This window comes from Rhincodon typus, chromosome 7 (assembly GCF_021869965.1).
Source record: "Rhincodon typus isolate 14 chromosome 7, sRhiTyp1.1, whole genome shotgun sequence".
Taxonomy (NCBI): Eukaryota; Metazoa; Chordata; class Chondrichthyes; order Orectolobiformes; family Rhincodontidae; genus Rhincodon; species Rhincodon typus.
This window is the reverse complement of record NC_063338.1, coordinates 2,373,325-2,391,500: the sequence shown is the minus strand read 5'-3', so window position 1 is coordinate 2,391,500 and position 18,176 is coordinate 2,373,325. Positions and strand designations below refer to the sequence as shown.

The 18,176-nt window shown below is 44.4% G+C and overlaps 1 non-coding gene across 1 annotated transcript; it reads right to left on the bottom strand.

Moving 5' to 3' along the window:
* Positions 1-8,451: 8,451 nt before the first annotated feature.
* trnak-cuu lies at positions 8,452-8,523 on the bottom strand. Its single transcript has one exon. It is a non-coding gene; the product is annotated as a tRNA-Lys (tRNA).
* Between the last annotated feature and the right edge of the window lie 9,653 nt (positions 8,524-18,176).

Below are 18,176 nucleotides of genomic sequence, written 5' to 3'. Positions count from 1 at the left end.
GATGAGGGCTTCGCTGGCTAGGTCAACATTTATTGCCCATCCCTCATTGCTGAGACACATGATCAACCAAATTGCCTGTGGGTCTGGAGTCGCAGGGAGGCCAGACCAGGTAAGGTCGGCAGTTTCCTTCCCTAATTGGCATTATTGAACCAGATGGGTTTTTCCCCAACAATAAATTGACGGTCATCATTAGATTCTTAATTCTAGATATTTATTGTATTCAAATTCCACTATCTGCCACAGTTTCGAGCCCGGGTCCGCAGAACGGTATCCAGATGTCTGGATTAACAGACCAGCGAAAGTTACCACTATTCCATCGTGCCCCTACTTTCTTACTGAAGTGTGTGGCTCGTTGGTCTAGGCGTACGATTCTCGCTTAGAGTATTGTAGAGTGGCGACATGCGAGAGGTCCGCAGTTCAACTAGTGGATGAACCCAGGTTTCTTGACTCACTTTTGCCACACTGCCCAATGAGCTTCCCGTCAAGCCTGTTTCGTTAAATGCGGTCGGGTTGCCTGAACTGGGGATGGGGCAGAGGAAAGCTTACTCCAAGCGAAAATATATGTTTCAGGTTGTTCGCCCACGCAATCTGATTCTGAATGAATCTTCCAGCTGCATTATTGCTCAGTTCAGGGTGTGAAACTTCCGGTAGCGGGGATGTGAACTGATTGGAGATAGCGTTGAACAGATTCAGGTGAATGTTGCTGTGTATGTGGTATGGCAGCAATGAAGATAGATTGGAAAGTTGGGAAAACTTTCCTTGGAGAGCAGAAAGCTGAAAGCTGATTTGTTTGAAGTTTTGAACAGAGAGTGGTAGTGTCTAACAGTACTAAAGACGCAGGTTCAATCGACACAAAGGGAATTTGATGGTTATGTTACAAATAACAATGGGTAGAGTTACAAGGAGAAGACAAGAGAATTACACTAAAAGAGACATTCATTTACTCATTGTGGAGAGGGACACAGCGAAGGTGGACTGCATGGCCTCCATCTGTGTTGTGACTAATTTTGTGATTCTGAGTGAAATCAGAATGTGGGACTAACAGAATATGGGAAATTAGACAAAGGTTATGTTTACATAGGCGAGACACATCTGCGCAACAGAGTATTACACAACAACAATGAAGTTTTTTTGAATTCATTCTTGAAGGTACATGCCACACGCCAAAAGAAAAGTCTAAAAAGCACACAGCACCACCAAGCACAGTAGTGCAGCGAGAGCATGCTGGGCTCATAACCAAAAAGTTGATGGATCAAAACCATCCACTGCTATTCGCTACAGTCACGTGACATTTTCTCCCACGCCTTCCGTTATGATGAGCTTTCTGCTTCATGTGTCGGAAATAAATTCTGCATACTGATAGACAGGCAAGGTGACACACTTGTCAAGATCACAAAAGTTTTGTCCTGTTCACCATCGGTCTTCTCTAAGTTGGGACTAAACTGGCGAATCTGAAACATATTACTTCCAGTTTTTTTTTCCAAGACCTGCAGTAATTGCACACGCTGTTTCAGACATGAATAACAAGAGGATCATCATGTTGGAGACAGCATCACGACACAGACAGAGTTCACCATTATTAGGACAGATATCACCGATTGTGAATAACCACAGAGAAATACAACGACAGAGAGTCACCTTGAACTCGATGAGCTGAACGGCGTCTTTCTGCACTGGAATGATACCATGCGTTGATGATGTCACTCTCCCGATCTCTGTGAAGGAGCGGATGTGGGAGAAACAATGGCTCATTTTAAACCCTCCCTTCCACGTTGTACTGTCTGCAGCCTCACAACTCAGGACTGTTGGCGATGAGTCGCAATGAGTGAGTGTTTCACTCAGATTCTCTGAGTCTGGGACTGTTGGTGTCAGATATTAACTCCTACTTTGGATGCAGCAAACGAACATATATCCACGTTGCCAAGGTGATATTTGCAGTGTTTCTGAGTGCAGATGAATTTTGAATACCAAAAAGGCTGCACAGAAAGATCCCATTTTAAGTTGCTGAAGAGACTAATCTCCAGTTTCGTCTTCTCTCTTTCTCAGCAGTTCTCCAAGTTGCTGTCTGTCTCTGATAAAAGTCATTCGACGAAAATTTCAATTTGCCATTTACAATTTGCTGAACAAGCCTGATTCCATCGCTTCTGCTCCTTCCATCTTCCAGTGCTGGAGAGGGAGCTGTAGAGCATATACCATCTCCCAGCACTGTCTGCCCGTGGAGGGAAATGATTTAATGCATTTGCCAATGGAGAGAACCCTGTCCCAGCGGAAGCGACAAATAGCACTGTCCCAGGAGCAGGGAGACAGAACGAGAAGAAAATGTTTTTTGCTGCTTTCACTGCCTGAAGCGACGGGGAATAATTGTCTAATCAACATGTTCAGATATGTTATTTACACACCTCTGCAGCAGCTGGAACTTGAACTCTGGTCTCCTACATTGGTGGTAGGGACACTATCACTTCCTGAGTAGTATCTGATTTATTGTTAAGGAGGACTCCATGAGACTGGGTCGTTGGTCTCGTGGTCTGATTGTCACTTGAGTTGGATGTCGTGAGTGCGAGAAGTTGCAGGTTTGAATCCTGTATGAGGCTTTGACGTGTTTTTTTTTTTTATCTTTGGGAGAACATAGAGGTGGTTCATTAAGAAATTGATTTCGGTCTGTGATCCGAAAGAGTCTTTGCTGTGAATATATCACATGCATCCAATTCACCTGATGAAGGAGCCGTACTTTGAAAGCTTGTGATTTTAGATAAACCTGTACGTCTGTAACCTGGTGTCGTGTGACTTCTGACTTTATACCACATTCGGAGGAAAATGAAACAAGTTTTAAACGATGTCTGCTCATGGTAAACTGGCTTCCTCACTGGTGATGATAAGCGCTATATAAATACAAGCATGTCTCCTTTAACTGTCCTTAAGTGCAAGTACACCGTTTACTGACCCTGGTCGCTGGAAATAATTTCTCGCTATCAACTTAATCAAACTGCCAAAACCCACCGCTACCCACCTCCAACATTATAAACAGCACCAAACTTGTCAGTTGGTAGCTGGAAAATAAAAGGGAAATAAAATAGATAAAAACCAAAAGAACTGCGGATGCTGTAAATCAGGAACAAAAACAAAGTTACTGGAAAAGCTCAGCAGGCCTGGCAGCATCTGTGGAGGAGAAAACAGAGTTAACGTTTCGGGTCCGGTGACACTGAGGAAGGGTTCTGAGGAAGGGTCACCGGACCCAATAATGCAGATAACCCAGTCTGCAGCTTCGTAAATCTTTCAAAACACTTTGTGAACCAGACTCAGGGGAGAGTGAAGGGTGAAATTTCAGAGTCAGTCAAAGCAACTTTCCCTTCTTTAAGACGCTGGGATGTTGACTCTGATGTTCTCGATGTCGTTACCTGATCTGAGACATTGAAATAACCAGAATTCAATGTAAAAATCTAGGAATTGGCACAATCAAATACTTGGGAACAGACAAAAAGCAGAAAGACCCGAAGGGAAGTGGCCCCGGCTGCAGGGGAGCCTGTTCCTGGTGACGTGAATGTCTCAGCAGTGGGTGGGATCAGACTGTTTCCGTGTTTCCACAATGAATGTCCCAGAATTTATTCTGGAAATCTGAAACTAGCAAAGGTTATTTTTGTCAAATCATAATCTTAATCTGAAATTTCATTCTCCGTCTCTAATTACTCGATAGGTGGAGGTGATGAGTCACTTTCCTGCAATTCATGGCACGTAAGGACAGCCATTATGCCAGTTGTGATGAGATTCCAGTATTGAGACCGAGCGACACTGAGGGAACAGTGCTATATTTCCAACTGAGAATGGTGAGATGCTTAGAGGGGGCAATGTGGGTGGTAGTTTTCTCACGTATCTGCTGTCATTGCCCTTCTAGATAGAAGCAAACTCTTGCTGGACTGATTCTGGCCGATTCAGAGTGTATTCTGTGTGTGACCAGGAAATCATTTTTATTTGGGTAATTCACACAAGAGAAATACATTTTTATTTCCTGAAAGAATTGCATCCAGGGCTGGGTGATGCAAGCTCTGAATCCTTACCACCGGAACATGAGATGTCCTGACAGTAACCCTTGCGACCTGACTTGTATACGTTCTCGGTCCGTTCTTCACATCAAAACCAACTTCACCAGAAACGTTTCTGTATTTAAGTTTCGAAACAGTTCGTATTATCGCCCTGAGTTTCAATGTGAAGAAAGCGGAGCTGTGATAATCTGAAGTTGTTCAGTAGATGTACTGCAGCGAGGTACAAACAGACTGATGCTAACAGGAGCTTGTTTTGAGGTGCTGAGCTGCGGTGAAGGGGCGACCCGATTAAAGGCATCGTTCAACTCACCCGATTCCAGAGCTGTGGCTAGAAAGGACCAGAGATTTCTCGCTGAATTTGTTCACAGTCTTGACTTGAAGAGACCATGATTCAAAGCATGAAAGTACGTTTCACTGGATTGGGTCATAAACTAGCGCAGTGACTGTGAATAAAACGATGGCAAGTTCCAGCAGAGAAACAGGTGACAGCGAAGCAGGCAGCTGAGGACAAATGTGTTCCCTTTGCCAATGAAATTCACGGCTTCACAAAGTGAGGCTGCATTGAAGTGAAGCAGTGACGGCGATTACCTTTGCTGATGTTCACCTCGAGAATCACATTTCTCCTTTGGTCCCTGTTAACATCATAACTTGACAAGATATATTGCATGGAGCTGCGTATTGGGTCCGTGGTATAATGGATAACGCGTCTGACTTCAGATTAGACGACTGTAGGTTTAAGTCCTACCTGACTGCAGTGCAGCCGGCAGTTTTTCGACACATGCTCCCAAAGAGGAATGTGCGCCGGATGTTGTCAGATTCCCAGGAGCAGAAGTAATTGGAAATTAAAAGTTGCACATGAGCAGCGTGTGGCACGTTTTCAGCTCACAGTACGTTTCAAATCCGAGATCATAACACCAGTTCTCATTGCCTGGGGAACTTGCTTGTGTTCCACGTAAAGCAGCCTTTTGTCGGGGAAAAATGTGTGGGGTTGCAGAGTGAATGTGAAGCACATGAAGCGGGTGTAGTCCTGCGGCCTCTGTCACCCTCGGATGCGTCTGTGTGTCTCCCTGTGTGGCTAAAAATGAGGATGAGTTCCTTAAGTGGGTTGTAATACAGTTGTACTACCAAGAAGCCTCAGTTCCATTCGTTGATTACAGGGATGATCTCATTGATATTTACCCTCGAACCATCACACAAGACGGTGGGCCAAATTCTGGAAAATGTGACTCGACGAGATGGATGCCTGAAGACACGCACTGACACGTTGACCCGAATGGTCTTCCTTCCATGCCATAAAATCTCGAACACAGGGAGAAACTGTTCTGCAGTCAAAATGAGCAAAAAAATGAAAAGTCAAAAGCAGTGTCACTGAGAAAAGATGCCAGTGTACCCAGCATCGTCCCCTGGTGCTTTAGTGGTCAGAATTCGGTGCTCTCACCACCGCGGCCAGGATTCGATTCCCAGTTTGGGCATGCACGTTGTTGTCTGCTAGTTTTTCGTGACCACTGATCATCATTTGGAATCCAGACTACTGGGCTAATGGTAAGATTCTTGGTAGTGTGGATGAGCAGAGAGATCTCGGTGTCCATGTGCATAGGTCCCTGAAAGTTGCCACCCAGGTTGATAGCATTGTTAAGAAGGCGTACGGTGTGTTAGGTTTTATTGGTAGAGGGATTGAGTTTCGGAGCCATGAGGTCATGTTGCAGCTGCTCAAAACTCTGGAGCGGCCGCACTTGGAGTATTGCGTACAGTTCTGGTCACCGCATTGTAGGAAGGATGTGGAAGCATTGGAAAGGGTGCAGGGGAGATTTACCAGGATGTTGCCTGGTATGGAGGGAAGGTCTTATGAGGAAAGGCTGAGGGACTTGAGGCTGTTTTCGTTAGAGAGAAGAAGGTTAAGAGGTGATTAATAGAGACATACAAGATGATCAGAGGATTAGATAGGGTGGACAGTGGAAGCCTTTTTCCTCGGATGGTGGTGGGTCGCACGAGGGGACATAGCTTTAAATTGAGGGGTAATAGATATAGGACAGATGTCAGAGGTAGGTTCTTTACTCAGAGAGTAGTAAGGGCGTGGAATGCCCTGCCTGCAAAAGTAGTGGATTCGCCAACTTTAAGGACATTGAAATGGTCATTGGATAAACATATGGATGATAATGGAATAGTTTAGGTTAGATGGGCTTCAGATTGGTTTCACAGGTCGGCGCAACATCGAGGGCCGAAGGGCCTGTTCTGCGCTGCGATGTTCTATGTTCTATGTTCTATGTTCTATGTTCTATCTTCACAGCACTGCTGACTAATATTCAGAAGCAGGAAAAGACTGCGAGGCAATCTCTTTCATCCCAAACGATATTGAAGCCAACATGTAACAAAGAATTGCGGGTGCTGGAAATGTGAAACAAAAACATGAATTGATAAAACAACCTCAGCTGGTCTGGCAGCATCTGTGGAGAGAAACAGAGGCAAAGCTACGGATCCACTGATCGTTCATCAGAACTAGATTGGTTATGCATTTCTATATTGTAAAGCGGGGAAATAATCACTTTTATCTGTCGAATCAGCATGTTTATCAAAATATCTCCTCAGTTTCCACCCGTTAACTTGACAATTTTAAAAGGAAATCATTGGCTCTGATGCTGCTCCCATTGCCCTGAGGTGGGGACAGATTCTGTTTAAATTGTTGTCTTTTCCTTTACTTTTCTGTCCCTTAGTAGCCACGTCGAATGAAGGATTTGTCCTTTCAATATCTACCTCAATATGTGTCTCAATTTGTCTCTCTTTGTCTTTCTGTATCCACTTCAGACCCTTTCGAGCTCTCCCACTCTCCGTCTGTCCATATCCCGCATTTCCCATTTCTGCTCTTTGAAAAGTCTGAAATTCGGAGAGTGTTTGAGAGTGAAGGGGCTGAGAGGCTTTTCCCCCTGCCGGCTGTAGAACTGGGCTAATATTATTCGGATAATGTGTCTGTCCCTTAGGCCTTAGGAAAGGAAACATTTCTTCCCTCAATCAGGTGAAATTCTCAGTTTTAAACCAATGCAACAGGAGATTATCTCTTTCTATGCATTTTCAGAGAAGAACGTTCAGCTGTGAACTATTCATTTTTTTGCAAAAGTGGATTTATTTGAAATTTTCACTCAGCAAAATTGATGCAGAAAGAGCGTTACTGATTACATGTTTAGAAAAATGCATACATCGATGGCGGGGGGAGGGAGGGGGGGGGGGGAGGGAGTAGGGGGTGAGGGGAGGGGGTGAAGGGAGGGGGGAAACAAGCGGGGCGTGGCGCCGTGCCTAAGATGGTTAACACGCTTGTAAGTAAATAGGAGATCCTGGGTTCGAATCCCAGTGGTGTCTATGCTTTACGTTCAGCGTTCCTCGCTTAAACTTCTCTCAAACACCATATTGTTGATCCAATCAGCGATGTCGATGGATAGAACTGAGCATACCTTCCTGGAGTTTGGGAGAATAACATGATGAAACAAGATAAACTACAGCCTTATTGGGGAATGTTGTGGTAATGGCACAGACACCACGAGCTGATCATCCTCATTCTCTGCTGTCAACATCCATTCACCTTACACAGACAGGAGAGACATCATTGTCATCCTATGGTTCTGGTGGAGTTGCTTTTGTCCTTCGCTGGTGGATTGGGAATTCTATTTCAAAGTATAACAGATCATCATATTTTGATGGAAGAAATGTTTCCTTTCCTCAGGCGTCAGGGACAGACAGATTATCCGAATAATATTAGCCCAGTTCTGGAGTTTATTGTCGGCTGGGGGTGAGGGGAGAGGGGAAGGGAGCCCTCTCAGCACCTCCACCCTCAAACACTCTCCGAATTTTAGACTTTTCAAAGAGCAGAAATCGGATATGAGGGATATGGACAGACGGAGAGTGGGAGAACATGAAAGGGGCTGAGGTGGATACAAAGCAACAATGTGAGACAAATAGAGGCACATATTGAGGTAGGCACTGAAAAGAACCAATTCTTCATTCGACATGGCTGCTAACTGACAGGAAAGGAAAGGAAAAGGCAACCATTTTAGCAGAACCTTTCCCCACCTTAGGACAACAGAAGCAGCATTAGAGCCGATAAAGTCCTTTCAAAGTTGTAATGTTGACGGTTGGAAACTACAGAGATATTTTGATAATTATGCTGATTCGAAAGATAAAGGTGATTATTTCCCTGACATTACAATATGGAAGTGCATCACTAATCTGGTTCTGATGAAGCCTTAGTGAATCCTAAGCGTTAACTATGCTTCTCTCCACAGAACTTCTGCGATTGTCGATCAATTCATTTTTTTTTTTTTTTTGGTCTTAGATTTGCAGCATCTGTCGTTTTTTGTGACATGTTAGCTTGATTATCGTTTGGGATAAAGTACATTAGGTCATGAAAAATGAGCAAACCATTGAGTTCCCTGACCGGGAATCAAACCCGGGCTGCGGCGCTAAGAGCACCGAATCATAACCACTAGACTACCAGGGAAGGCACAGAGTCAGCTGGCATCTTTTCTCATTGACGTTGCTTTTGCCTTTTCATTTTATCGATCATTTTGGCCGCAGATCAGTTTCTCCCTGTCTTCGAGATTTTATACCGTGGGAAAAAAACATTTGGTCATCATGTCAGTGCGTGTCATCAGGCAACCATTTGTTCCAATCCCTGTTTCCAGCTGTTCTCCTACCACCTTTGGTGTTCTTAATTTTCGAGTGCAAACTTCGATGAGATTATCCCTGTAATCAACGAATGGGACTGAAGTTTGAGATGTCAAAATTATGTTAAAGCCCCCTTGAAGTACTCGTCCTCATGTTAAGCCACAGAGGGATATACATAGAAATATCCCCCGAGAGTGACAGAGGCCTCAGGATTATATGCGCTCCGTCTCCTTCATGTTCACGCTCTGTTGCCGTACACAAGGTTCCCCGACAAAAGGCAGCTTTTTGTGGAATAGAAGCAGCTTCTCCTGACAATGGGAACCGTTGCCATGAGCTGGGATATGAAATAGACAGTGAGCTGAAGTAGTTCCACACTCATATTACTCATTTAGCTTTCAATTTCAATTTTTAATTTCCAAAACCCAGCGATCCAATCACTTCAGCTGCTGGGAATCTGACAAAAACAGTGCTAGGCACACATTCCTCTTTGGAAGCATCTGTCAATTTGCAAGGGTAGAAAAGCTGCCAACTTCACTCGAGCGAGGGAGGATACAACATTTGAATCTTCCAAACCACTGTCAAACGCCGTAGCAATTAGGCCACTGGCTCTGCACGTATTGCTGCAGCTTTCATCCCGTCGACTTGTGATGTTAACACGAATATCAGCGGAAAAACCATTCGCAAGGTGAATAACCAGCAAAGATAATCGCCGTCACTGCTTCACTTCAATGTTCTCCACTTTGTGAAGCGGTGAATGTCACTGGCAAAAGAAACACATTTATCCTCATTTGCCTGCTTCACTGTCACCCGTTTCTCTGCTGGAACTTGCCATCGTTTTATTTACAGTAATTGCGATGTTCTGCCTTTCATATCATTTAAAAAAAAAATCTCCTCACAACTTAACAATGTCCCCGAGTCTTGAAATCTTCCATCCTAGAGAAAAGACAACGACTCTTCGTACAATATACACGCCTCATTATTTTATACACTTCTATCAGGTCGCCTTTCAACCTCCTAAGCACCAGCCAAAAAAGTGCAAGTCTCTTCAACCTTTCTTTATAAATCAAACCTTTCATACCAGGCAATATCCTGGTAAACCTCTTCTTAACACTTGCCAGCTTAATAATATGCCTCCTGTAACTGTGTGACCAAAACTGCACACTGTATTCGCGAAGAGGCCTCGCCAACGTCCTGCACAATCTCAACACGACTTCCCAACTCCTGAACTGAAACGACTGAGCAATGAAAGCAAGCGCGCCAAAAGCCTGTTTAAACACCCTGTCTATATGTGACGTAAACTTCGAAGAATTATGTACCTACACCCCTAGGTCCCTAAGCAGGCACCTTAAGAGTGAGACAAAGTCTGTGGGCGGGTGGGGAATGATTTCGATTTTCTTTGACTTCACGTGCAAAGAAATTTATTGTACACGTGCAGCTGAATAAGATTGAATTTTAAATGAAACTGAACATTTTTTCAATTAAAAAGTAAAAGTAGACCCTGTCAAGTCGGAAGGAAACCGTCACTCTGTGTCGCAATTCCCGCTTTTGAATGGTGCCTTAATTATTTGACCACATTCCGATGATGTTAGGTACATTTCATACTGTCTGAACGCCACCCAAGAAATCCACAAACCTTTTTGCGTTTGGATCCCTCCCTTCTTCTCAGCAGCTCTTTATTTTAAGCTGATAAAAATCCTGACCAAAGTTGAATGTAACATTCGTACGTTTCAATGAGATAAATCTAATTCCTTTTTGATTATTTCAATGACCTGTGGAGTTTGCAGCAAATTGAATGAATTGAAGCGAGTTAAACAGCTTTTTTTCCCACAACTTACCTCAATTTTAATTAGCCATACGAGAAACGTTTGCGATCTGAAAAGAAATCATCTTTTGTTCTCTCTCCGCAAATATTTCATGACATTTCAAACATTTCCAAGATGATTGTCAATCGTTGAGCCATTTCCAAATCCTCAGAAACTGGGAATTTCCCATAAACTTTGTTCCAAGTTGACTTTCCTCCTGACGGCTTGTCCCAGGACAAGTTAAAACTGCTCGAAGAGAGGCTTGAACTCACAACATTTTTTATGAAATTGCTGAACTACTGAGTGCAAAAATTGATTACTTCTATACACATTTTCAGCATTTTCCTACAGTGTTCCCTGACCCTTTGATGTTTCCAGACTGTAGAAATCTGTGAATCATGTTCTTGCCAGGATTGCGCGGTTTGGACTTCGGGCGAAGCAAAATTGGCCGGGCGAAATTTCCCTGCAACGTCGGAGGATGAGAACTTCGAGAAGTTTATAAAGTCATGAGGTATATGAACAGGGTGAATGGCCGAGATCTTTTTTCACCAGGTGGGCAAGTCCAAAACTACGGGGAATATATTTAAGGTGAGAGGGGAAAAATGAAATGGGAGCTGAGAGGCATTTTTCACGCAGAATATGGTGCGTGCGTAGAATGAACTGACGGATGAATTTGTGGAGGCTGGTGAAAACACAACATTTGAAAGGCATCTCGATGCGTGCATGAATCGGAAGGTTTTAGAGGGATAAGGGCCAAATGCTAGCAAATGGGATGAGATTAATTTAGGACATCTATTTAGCATGGACGAGGTGCACCGAAGTGTCTGTTTTCGCGCTGTCCTTCCAGATGACGCTACATTTGCTGACTCCCGGTTTAGTTGTCAAGCTTGTCTCTGTGGTGCAATCGGTTAGCGCATTCGGCTGCTCACTGAAAAGTTGGTGGGTCAAATCCAACCAGGGACGATGGGCTCCTTCGCCTTTAACCCCGATGACCACGTTCTGAGTGGGAATTTTGGCTGCAAGAAGATAGCTGTGTTCGCTCCTCAGGTCTCGAGCAAACCCCCAAACAGACGGCTCTTAACACACAACTGAAGCAAAAATGACAAGGCGAATGCCGTTGCAGACGCAGCGAAGCATCAATGCTTTCTGTGAGATCCCTCGACCTATCTTTGTCGCAAACCACTCACACAAGTGGCAGCGGAGCAATTCCAATCTGTGCTTCCAATTATACTGGGAGTCTAGTCCATCGCTACTTTCCAGAAAGTGCTCAAATAAGGAAAAAAAAAAACAAAAACAGAATTAGAATGACCCACGAAAAGTGAAGATTAGCAATCACAGTCTCGAAGAGGTTGGGTTTCCCTTCTGATCAACAATGCAGGTCGGCCTGTGCGGCAACGATTGCAGCGGATCCAGAAGGCGTCTCATCAGTTCTCTTCTCCATGACAGAAATGAAGGAAGTGAGAGAAATGTAACAAAATTTCACATCGCAATTACCCTCCTTTTCACCATAACAACAAATAACTGCGATTAGAATTAATGCAGCGTTTGATTTCACTGCAGCAGTGGTAAAACGATCTCCATTCGCTTTCGGTGAAAAGGGTGAACAACGCAACTTGCCTGGAACATGAAGCAGCAGTGCAGCCTGCTTGTGCCCGATGTCATGCTGGAGACATTCCATGCCACTGCACCATGTAAACAAGTACTGGACACTGACCCGATGGAGGCTCTGAGCTGTCCAAACATCATAGATCAGTTTGCGAACAGCAAAGACATTTTGTTGCATTCAACTTATAACAAAGCTCATCCCGACCATGCTTCGGCATTACCCACGCCTCCTCAGACACTGGAACCTCAATCCAGCGCCTAAGACCACGACGAGCCGTTAGCTCAGATATGACATTTTCCGGTGTTGTTACTGCAACACAACAACAGCGAAGGCACAGGGAAAGGCTTCAAAGATCCCTATCCCGCTCGTGCATTTTCTTGGCTGCTGGGTATGCCCGGCTACAATATCAATTTCCTACCAGATACCGATAGCCCGTCTAACAAAACAAGCAGCAATGGAAAGCTTAATCTACCTCGTGAGACTCGGTCCAGCAACAAATGTAATGCATCTGTGAGAAACTGTATTCGGTTATGCTTCGATAAAGAAAACATGAACTGCACGACATTTCTGGAATTTAGATTTTCGCTTTGTAAAATGATTTCGCTCATTGCTCGAAACAGAAGAACTGTTACATTTACACGTAACATGAAAAACACCCGACTACACGGAAAATGCACAAAGCTGAGCAGGCCGTCGTGTACTACATGATACCATGCAGCATACTTACAGTTAACACGCCTGTTTTGCAGAATAAGCGATTCAAAGAAAGTTCTCCATCTGAAAAACTGAGTTAGCAGTTGAATCCGAGAACGACAAATCACATTGCCAGGCTGTTCGAACCTCGATCCAGGAATGAGTTGTCTTTCCCTTGTCCTTCTCATTTTTGTCTGCGGAGCTTTCCACACCTGGACATGAGGAAATGTCAGACGGCTGCCGCTGAGTTGGAAACCTGTGTGGGAAATGAAGAAAAGCGACTCACTAAATTTTACTCAACACCAAGGTGCTTATTTGGGGATGCACAAAAGGCAGTTACTAAACCGGCACCCGGTACTTTTCCCTGCAACCGCAGGAAGTGCTACACCTGCCCCTACACCTCCCCCCTCACCCCCATCCCAGGCCCCAAGAAGACTTTCCACATCAAGCAGATGTTCACCTGCACATTTGCTCATGTGGTATATTGTATCCCCTGTTCCCGTTGTGGCCTCCTCTCCATCGGGGACCGCTTTGCGGAACACCTCGCACTGAACAACTGCACCTCCCAGTCGCGAACCATTTCAACTCCCCCTCCCATTCCTCAGATGACATGTCCATCCTGGGCCTCCTGCAGTGCCACAGCGATGCCACCCGAAGGTTGCAGGAACAGCACCTCATATTTCGCTTGGGAACCCTGCAGCCCAATGGTATCAATGTGGATTTCACAAGCTTCAAAATCTCCCCCTACCCCTACCGCATCCCAAAACCAGCCCAGCTTGTCCCTGCCTCCCTAACCTGTCCTTCCTCCCACCTATCGCCTCCTCCCACCCCACGTCACACCCCCATTTCCTACCTATTAGCCTCATCCCTCCCCCTTGACCTGTCCGTCCTCCCTGGACTGACCTATCCCCTCCCTAACTCCCCACCTACAATCAATTTTACTGGCTCCATCCCCGCCTCTTTGACCTGTCTGTCTCCTCTCCACCTATCTTCTCCTTTATCCATCTTCCATTCGTCTCCCCCTCTCTCCCTATTTATTTCAGAACGCCCTTCCCCTCCCCCATTGCTGAAGAAGGGTCTTGGCCCGAAACGTCAGCTTTCCTGCTGCTCTGATGCTGCTTGGTCTGCTGTGTTCATCCAGCTCTACACCTTGTTATCTCAGTTCCTAAACCTATTGACAGAACGTAAATAGCGATCAGAGACGTTAAAGAGATGCTAACAGCACGTCATTGCTCTTTCTTTTCGATGTGAAAAGCTCTGAGTCACATTAACGTCCCTTGTTGCTGACTAAATAAGATAGAATTTGCTTCGCCAGAGCCACATATGCCTCGCTTTCTTATTCCTCCCTGTTTAGATTTTCTTTCTATCCTGCCGTATCAAAACTAATGGATGCAATGTCATTTGGTGGCCTGACTGTCCTTCCCTCAGTTTCAATTGCAACATGGCTTAGATTTCAGAGCACATGTTAATATTAGTGAATCTGTGAGAGCGTGAGTCAAGAGGTTTTTCAGAGCCCGTAAGCCCATTAATTCTCGTTGATGACTGAATGAGAGCTGATGCGTCTCGCGCTACAAAATGCCAACATGTTTCTCTCTTGCAGTCCTCTGGTTTTGATTCATGCACATTGAGACAAGGCAGACCGTATCAGAATTCGGCTTTTCGCAGATTAATTTGAGATGTATTTGAAAGAGAGACTAAATCAGGAATCCATGGCGCACTGTCACACCAGCACATCAGGCTTCTACTTGGCATTGAACCTGGACGCCTTCTCACGTAAAGCAAATGTGAAGCTATTACTCTGCAGAAATTATCAAAGCATGCCAAGTGCACTCTTAAAATTGATGACCAACTGTGCAGTACAAATCAGAACATACTCAGGACACGGGGGGGATAGAAATTTAACAAAACTGGGCAGTGTAGTTAATTGGAATTGTATTCCTTTTCGCTACAACATCAGAGATGGCTGAATAAATATTGAATAAGAGTGACTGATGAGGACAGCAAGCAGGAAAGCTCCGTCTACGTCGCTGCAAAAGCCTATCGTTGGTAAGAAAGGGGCAGCCCTGCTGTTTCTGGCCAGTTTCAAATTGGACATCTTTCGCGTGTGAGGCGAACATGATAACCACTCCATAACAGAAACAAACCTCGCTGCCGTTCTGCCCGCTCACCTTCGTACCGCATTGGAATTTGCAGCCATTCACATTTTACTTTTCAATTTCAAATAGATTAATATTGTCCAGCCTTATTGGCATTATTGATACATAAACAAAATAAAGCCCTTTCTTCAGAGTTTAAACGTGTTCAAATTTGCAGCATTTCAAACGTTTACAACGTGCACAAGACTGGAAAGAGTGGAAGAAGATAATGGGCACTGGGCACATTCGCGTAACTAATATATTGGTGAAACAGGATGATCAGTACCCTCTGACATTTATAATGCCTTCTGTAAGCTTATCACTTCTGTTTTACATTCCCACTCATTGCTTTCCAGTTAAAGCTTGGATTCAGAATCAGTCTCAAGTTACACCAAGCAGCTAATTAATCTCATAATTCTACAGGCGGAAGGATGTCGAGTTAAATTCGGAACAGAAGCAGGCAGTGAATCAGAGAGTGGGTAAATCGATATCAAGTATGACAACCAGAAAAAAAATAATTAGAATGGATAAGCTTGACGCATTGAATAAGATGCAGGAGCCAAAATAAATCACATGGTCCATTCTATCCGCTTCCCCATTGCACGAGATCAGACATAATCTGATAATCCGCAGACTCCATTGCCATGCCTTGTCCACTTAATCCTTGACATCCTTAATAATTAAAAATGTCCATTTGAGCTTTGTTTATACTTATCGACCCAGCCTGACAGCCCTCTGTAGTAAAGAATTTCATAGATTCATAGCCCCTGAGAGAAAAAGAATCCTCCTCGTCTCTGTCCTAAATGGGTGACTCCTCAGACTGAGATGATGCCCTCTGGTCCTAAACTCTTCCGCACAGAGGAAACATCCTCCCCACATTTATCTTGTCAAGCCCCCTAAAAATATCAACTGTTTTAATGCGGTCTTCACCCATTCTTTTAAAGTCCAATGAGTACAGGCCCAACCTACTCAATCTCTCCTCACACAAAATCCCTCTACACACCAGAGAATGCGGTGATCCTTCACTGCACTGATCCAATGTCAATGTATTTTCCTTTAGATGTGGGTTCCAAATCCTTTCACTGTATCCTGGCTGTACCTTGTAGAACTATAACAATCCCTCTCTGCATTAATTGTCCATTCTCTTTGAAATACTGGCTACATTAAATTTGAATTCTGTCACCAGACGAAGGAGCAACTCTCCGAACGCTTTTGATTTCAAATAAACATGTTGGCCTATTGACTTCTGACTCATTATTTCGCTTCTTACTCATTTTTGTTTCATCCACATAGTTGACAATGATACATTCACTTCCATCATGTATGTCATTGGTTGCGTCTTGGGGGGAAAGTGCCTGATGTGAAATCATGCTGAGCAACCTGCAAGAATTCAGAACTATGTCCCTGATGCTCTAGTATTTTCGTCTCGATACAATGCGGTCCCTGGTCAGGGAATAATGCCTTATTTATTTTTTGCATATTTTCTGAAGGAAGGTGACTTGCAAAGCGTTTGAAAACTAAATGGTCACAGTAGTTCCGGCAGAATCAGTGGAGTGAGAGTTCAACTTTCACGTCAGAGCTAGAGATCCCGGTCAGACATCAGATCGAAGAACAACATGGAAGAGAGGCTTTGGGGTGAAAGAGGAGGAAAAGCGAGGGACATGAAATGTTGGAAAACAGCACATGGGAACTGTATAAAGGGCTAGAGCTCGAAAGCTCATTGTGGGTGCTAATTGGTCAGATTCTTATGCCTGCCGTTTGAACGAACCCTCTGATGATGCTGCTTGGCCTGCTGTGTTCATCCAGCTCTGCACCTTCTTGTCCCACATAGCAGTCCTGTTTTAACAATTACAACTCGCTTCAATTCGAAACTTTCATGAATGTTGCTGTCCCAAAATGATTCAATCATTCGCAAAGTGGGAGACACCCTTGGTTTCTGGGTTATTGTCACTCCTCAGACTTTGTCGCTCTCAGTGGGTATACCTGAGTGCCTCTCTGTCGATATCAAGTGGAGGATGATTGAAATGTTGACTGAACAGCTCCTTCAGTCAGTATCGGGTCAGTTGGTCAGATTGGTCCTATTGTAACAAATTGCTCCCCACCATCTTCTCAGGGGCAACTGGAAAGTTGTAATAAATGCTGAAGTACTCACATCCAAGGGAAGAATTTTTTTTAAAAAAATTAGAGGCTCTAAGTTTCTTCAGATTAATATTCTAATTCACAGCAAACACTAGTTATGAGGATTTCGGCAGATTGTTTTCACAGAGTAACGTGGCCGAGTGGTCTAAGGTGCATGATTTTAAGCTCCCATTTCTGTTGAGTCGTGGGATCGAATTCCACCGCTGTAAGATCCGCTTGTGATGTACCCTAGTTAAAAACCGGCTCACGTCAAAAATGTGATGTCTTTTTTACTTCTGGGTGTTTGCAGTTCCTCGGGCCTCTGACAGTTTCGGTGCTGAAAGCGGCAAAATGGGCAACAGGTCCTGAAAACAGTGAGAGCTCCAGCTGTACAGTGCCTCCTCAGATCTTGGCTTGTGGACTTTGCATGTCATGCTGGCGCCAGTTTCTGTGTCTCAATTGGTCAATCATTGAAAGGGCTGTAGCTCGAGACCACCCAGGTACGCTGCTTCAGCAGTTTCAGATCAAACAATTATATCGACCACGTATCTACATCTCACCCAGTAGACCTCTATGATGAGATTAGATTTAAACAGCACCTTCAATGCTTCACCTCGGCTCCACTCGGAGTGGGACAGGGACAGGTACAAGTAGCAGGCTATGACACCGTATTCTCCAATCAGAGAGTGGTGTGATCCTTTGATCTTTTCGTTTTAAATTCTGTGTCTGACACGTCTCTCACTAATACCTGATGAAGGAGTGAGGTTCCGAAAGCTTGTGTTTTCAAATAAACCTGTTGGACTATAACCTGGTGTCATGTGATTTCTGACTTTGTCTGCACCTGTCCAATACCGGCACCTCATCAGGGGATTTTGCACAGTTTGTTGACGTCCGTTTCCGTGGCTCAACGGATCAGCATCAGGATGTAAATTGAAAAGGTACCAACTCGAGGCCATGAAGATGCAGTGCTTCCGTTGCTTTGGGTCAAGTTCTCCCATTCAACCCACGCAAAATCCATGACAAGATTGAATTCAAAATATACCCATAAAGGACTCTCCCTTCCACTGCTCCACACGGAGTGAGACAGAGACAAGCAGCGGGATTTGACCCCTCTTCCCAATTCCCCGCTGCC